This window comes from Passer domesticus, chromosome 8 (genome assembly GCF_036417665.1).
Source record: "Passer domesticus isolate bPasDom1 chromosome 8, bPasDom1.hap1, whole genome shotgun sequence".
In the NCBI taxonomy this organism is placed as follows: domain Eukaryota; kingdom Metazoa; phylum Chordata; class Aves; order Passeriformes; family Passeridae; genus Passer; species Passer domesticus.
In genome coordinates this window covers 56,372,827-56,378,826 of record NC_087481.1, presented here as the reverse complement: position 1 = coordinate 56,378,826, position 6,000 = coordinate 56,372,827, and positions in this window count along the sequence as shown.

The window sequence follows — 6,000 nt, the reverse complement described above, 5'->3', positions numbered from 1 at the left end:
GAGGTTTTGACCAGGTGAGAAACCACAACCTGCTTTGGAACTGAAGAACAGCAGCATCATGGAATAGTTTGGGTTGGAAAAGCCCTCTGAGACTGAGTCCAACCATTCCCAGCAGTGCCAAGGCCACCAGTGCCCCACGTCCCCAAGTGCCACCTCCACAGGGCTTTAAATCCCTCCAGGATTGGAACTCCTCCCCTACCAGGGCTGGACAGCCCTTTTTGGGAAGAGATGTTCCCAAAATCCAACCTGAACCTCCCCTGGAGATGCAGATGGTACCGAGGCAGGAGTCACTGAGACATCAGCACGGGGCCCAAGGGCTTTGCCCACCCCTCAGACACACACAGAGGGATCTCCTGAACATTCAAACCCTCCCATTTGCTCCTCCCTCCTTGGAGGATATTTTTTCCCAGCTTTTCAGGATGCAGTTTGACACAAGACACCCGTGATTTGCATGATGAAGCACAGATGGAGAATGAGCTCCATTGCAGATATTCCCACTTCAGGTCTGGAGGAATCAGGTTGAACAGAACAAGTGGCAATTGACATTTCTGTCTCCTGCTCTGTCTGCAGAGGCCCTGCTCCCAGGCTGGGTTCACTGGCAGCTATCAGAGGTCAAATGAATCATTAAGAACCACAATAAAACCTCCCAGCATCCATAAAATTTGTATTTTCTCAGAATAAATCAGCAGGAGTATCAGCAACAAAATCACCTCTTCCCTCCTGCTTGACTTGTTGGAGGGATGCTGTATTGAACCTCAATGCCGCTTTCCTTTGGTTTTCCCCCAAAAATCATATGGAACAACACAAAACTCACAGCTGAGCCTATCAAACCTTGCAAGCTTTTGAGGTTAATAAGCCTATAAGCTTTGGAACATGATATTTCCTTCTTCCAGCCCAATAGTCAATCCAAAGTGTTTTAAATTGGCATTGTGAGACTTTGCTAAGGGATCAAACCAAAAATGAATGAACACATCTCAACCTGTCCATTGGCATAACCCCAAAAGTTGTAAAAGCACAGCTCCTGATAAAGGCAAGGCTCAAAATCTTGTTTCCTTCTGGGATGCTCCCAGTGAAACCTCAGCACAGCTTTGCTGGAGAAAGCTGCTGGGATATTTTGTCCAAACTCAATTGGTTGGATTTTTTTTTCTTGCTTTCAAGAATATCAAGAAAGCCAGGAGCCAGAGTGGTTTGCTTTCAGCCCACTGCAAGGTGTGAGCTGGAAATCAATCACACTCCCAGCACACAAACCTGCTTCTGACTCGGTGATAATAGAAAATCCCAGCAAGACACCAAGAGAGAAGAAACACAGAAAGCAGAAAGTTCATTCCTTGGGTCATTCCCTCTGTGCTCTCACTGCTGCAAGGGGACACAACCAAATCCTCCACCTGCACCACGAGATCTCATCTGCAGAGGCACAGGGAGCTGCTGTGGGTACACCTGACTGATTCTGGGCATTTCCTTGCCATGGAGATCTCTAATCCCCCTAAAATTGGGTATCAGGAGGCTGCCCCATCCCTGGGAGTGTCCAAGGCCAGGCTGGACGGGGCTTGGAGCCACCTGGGATAGCAGCAGGTGTCCCTGCCCATGGCAGGGGGTGGCACTGAGGCATCAGGGGGGAAACGCTGCCTCAGGTTTGGCTTTTCTATTTTCACATTCTGTGCTGCTTTAGTGTGTGGGGCTGGGTTCACATCAGGGGATGGTGAGCTCTGTGCACAGAGCAGGGAGACAAAACAATTCCTGCTCCAGCTGGGCACCAAGGACAAATGATCCCAATCTCAGCCCAGGAGCACAAACCCCGTGGGCTGCAGAGAGAAAAACAAGCAGGGTGGGACTGCAGGGGCTGCAGTGGGATTGGACACTGAACTGCAATGTGCACATGGAGCAGAGCTGAGCCCAGGGAGAGACCCCGGCAGCGCTCGTGCATTTTGGGGCCATTTGGGTTCATCCTGGGGGCAGCCCTGGCTGGGCTCTGGTGCTGCCCAAGGTGCATCCATGGAGGAGATCCTTTGAGTAAATCCCTGCTTTACTCTGGAACTCTGTCCAGCCTCTGTCCTAGGTCAGCCTTGCCAAGGCATCAGCACTGGATGGGATTTAAGAGTCCCCATCCCATTCCAGGATTCTCTGATGCAGGAGGAGAATGGCCCTGGCTGGCAGGGTCAGGGGCTCTAAGGCCAAATGGTGCAGCCTGTGGGAGGCTCAGCTCTTGTCCCCCTGCTGCCCTCAGCCATTTGGGCAGTGCCTGCCCACCTGCAGTGTCCCCCAAGCAGGTGACACTCGTGCCCAGGGCTGTGTGTCCCCTGTGCCATTTCCCTGCCCCTGAGCCACCCAGGGGTTGGCACAGAGCTCTCTGGGGAGGATGATCTCATCAAAGGTCAGGGACACATTTTCTACGGCCTGTGCTGGCTGCTGTGGCTCCTGTCCCAGCCTCAGAGCTCTCCAGAAGGACAGAGCTGTTTATTGAATTCCTTCCTGGCTGCCAGCGCTGCCGAGCCAAGCCCTGTGAGTGAGACACTGCTCCAGCTCCGTGCAGGCAGGGACAGCTCCTCTGCTGAGCCCTGGCTCCGTGCCCTGCCTGGGAAGATGCATGGCTCCTTTTTAAAAGCCAGTTTTTAATGCAATTCCACTCAGCCGCCGCTCCCCTCGCAGCCTGAGCCAGCAGCAGCTCGGGCTCCAGCTGGGCCCCCTCTGATGCTCAGGTCTGATCTGTGAGAGGAGGAAAATCAAAAGGCATTCAAGGCACAGCAGCACTGCCAGTCCTGCCCCCCTGCACAGCTTTGCTTTTCCTGGATGGATGCTCAGCAGGCAGCAGGGGAGCAGCAAGGGCTGCCAGGAGATGGAAGGAACAGGGCTCAGGGTTTGTGGACACTGTGAACCTCAGGATCTTCACTGGCACTTGACTCTGGAGCACTCCTGCATCACTGGGGCTGTGCACGTCACCGTCACGGCAAGGGTGACAAAGCTGCAGTTGGATCCTCCCATGCCAGGGGGAAAAATTAGCTCCAAAATCCCATTTTTGATCCTACATCACACAGGAATCGTGGGCTGTGTCACAGTCACCATCCCCAGGATTTTAAAGTCTACATCATCCTCTCTAAATATACCAATTCCTTTTCCTGGTTACAGCCAGGGCTGGTGTGGGCAGAGGCAGCACGAGCTCCTTACCCCACTCCCCAGCACGTGTCCCAACGTGAATCCACAGTGGTGATGGAAAATGTCACCACTCCCCACGTCCCACAGCACGTGGCACCTGCCAGGGCACACAGCCCCTGCTGATGTCACCCAGCCCTGCTGATGTCACCCAGCCCTGCTGATGTCACACAGCCCTGCTGATGTCACCACGCTTGGGCTGGAGCCCGCGGGAAGTGGCACGAATGAAGCTTTTGGCCAAAACACATTGGAACACGTCAGGAAATGTTTCTAATTTACGGATCCCTCGCATTTTTTTGTCAGGTTCCTTAGCACACCTTCAGAAAAACAACCTGCGTGAAGCACAGCATGAAAATCAAGCCCTCCCTGCATCAAGTGTTAAAGCCCTCTGAGAATTTATCTGAAAAGAAAGAGCAGAGCAGACAAAAGTTGCTCAAACCGTCAAGGGGAGGCTCAGCAGAGGCAAAGTGGAGGTAATTAACATTTTTGCTACGCTGATTTGCGCGTGCCAACGTAATTTATGCGCTCAGAAATCTCTCAAATAGATCCTGCAGGAAGTGGCTGCTGAGGAAAAGATGTCAGTGCTGAGCTAAAAAGACACCTGTCAAAGCCAAACCCAAATTCCTGCTCAGATGCAACAAAGATCTCGATGATCTGAGAAAGGCTGAATAATTGTTGAAGGAGAAGGCAGATAGAGAAAAGAGCCTGGATAGACAAGAAAAGGAGAAGGGTTTTGAGGAGAGAGAGGAGAAAAGGATGTAGGAAAGTCTGATGTGACTTTAGAGGAAGAGATCAAACTTTAAAGGGATCAAACTTTAAAGGAGTCAAGGAAAGCTAACACAAATATTATAAATAGCAAGGAATAGGGAGAAGGAGCTGGGTGGCTCTGAGGGGCACAATTTTTTTGGATTTTATGGCACTGCACCTTAAGTTTCTCCCATGGGTAAGGCTAAGGAAAGACAAGGAAAACATATCCAATATTTCCTATTGGGATAATCTGGCTCAGGCAAGTTTCATGTTTTCCCCTACAGAATCCCAGCACAAACCCATTTGTTTGTGCTCCCCAGGTCCTTGGGATGTCACACCAACAGCCCTGTGTCAGCTGGCAACGGGAAAAAGGGAGCAGTGCAGGGAAAACTCAGTTCTGGCAGCACAAGGAATGATGCTGGGAGGTTTTGGGACACAAACCTGTGGATCCATAACTGTCCATAGGGGCAGTGAGGGGCACAGGGCATGCTGAAGGCTGCTCAGATACCCAGAACTCACAGGCTGGACACAAAAGGGGCAATTGCTCACCCCTGAGCAGCTTTTTGTGCAATCCAGAGTGACCTTTCCCTGGAGAACAGCTCGGGTGGATGCAGAGCAGCTGCCAGGAGGTTCTGTACCCCTACAAACACCCCTGGGCTGAGGGACCCCTCATCTGGCAGCAAATCTCCAGCTCACAGCTCAGGGTGACTCCCTTTCCTGCATCTCAGCTGCTGCTCGGATGAGCTCTTGGCATTTCTGGAGAAGGGCAAGATGCCAGCTTGAATTTGTGACACGAGACCCAAAGAACCTTTAGGAAATGAGTGGCTACATCTGGAACAGCACTCATCATGTGGAGGAGGCGAGAGGACACACCTTTTTTTCTCCAAAATGCTGAGTGTTTTCCATCTGCTCTCCCCACTCTCTCAGCTCGCTGCTGTTTTCCCTCTACTTCGCTGTAGCACTTGAATAAACAAGGATATTGCAGCCTCTTTAAAGGAGATTCCTTTCCTGCAAAAGCCTTTTTGAAAAGAAGGATCCTCTCCACGATGACCCGCTAAAGAGCAAACACACAGGAGCTGAGCCCCAGCTGCACGTTGTGTTTAAAATTGGCTGGTGGGAAGAGAAAATCAAACTGTGAGTCTGCCTCGCTCTGCGGGCTCTGGAAATGCCAGGTCTGGATCAATTCTTGGTGACTTTGGTTGCTCGTAAAGGTCCTCAAGCAGGAGAAAGGGAATGTGGCTATCAAACAATTCGGTGCCTTTTGTCTGAACATGATCCTGACTTCCCCTTGTGTTCTCTCCCTCTTACAAAAGGCTTCATCCAAAAATATCCCACACCACAAGACAGGGGAAGTTTCTGTTTCCTCTCCGAAAGCCTGTTGCAGCTGGCTGGATTTTTCTTGCTCTGTGCAAGGATTTCTTTGTGCCCAATTATGTTTCAATGCTTGATGTAACTCCTCTGGAAGTTAGAGCTGCAAAGGGACTTTTAATGAGGTCATGGCGTGACGGGAAAAGGGGGAAAGTGGGTTTAGCTTGGGTTTTGGGAAGAAAAGTCTTCCCTCTGAGGGTGGGAGGCCCTGGCACAGGGTGCCCAGAGCAGCTGGGGCTGCCCCTGGATCCCTGGCAGTGCCCAAGGCCAGGCTGGACACTGGGGCTGGAGCACCAGGGATGGTGGAAGGGGTTTGAGGTCCCTTCCAACCCAAGCCATTCCATGCTTTGATAATTTTTTTATGAGTCTGTGATACCTGGCTCCTTGTTCTTCTATTACTTGCACCAGTAGCTGATTTGCAAAGCTCATCTCTGCCCTCTCCACCCTCTGAGCTCCCCTCTCAGCATCAGGGCCCTTCAAGGTTTTTACCCCTCCCCACAGCTGCCACATTCGGAGGCAATCAACTGCTACTTCTTAATCAAGAGCACAGATGAATCTGAATAAACACAAAATCCAATATTAGAAAAGCTCATCCAGCCCCGTTCTCTGGGGAGCAGGAAAGGCCAGGGGTGCTGAGGCTCAGGACTGCTCCCAGGGGCAGCACAGGGGATATTCCCCAGCTTTTCCTGCTCCAGTCCCTCGGGAAGAGCACTGAAGGCACAGGACATGAAAAGGAGC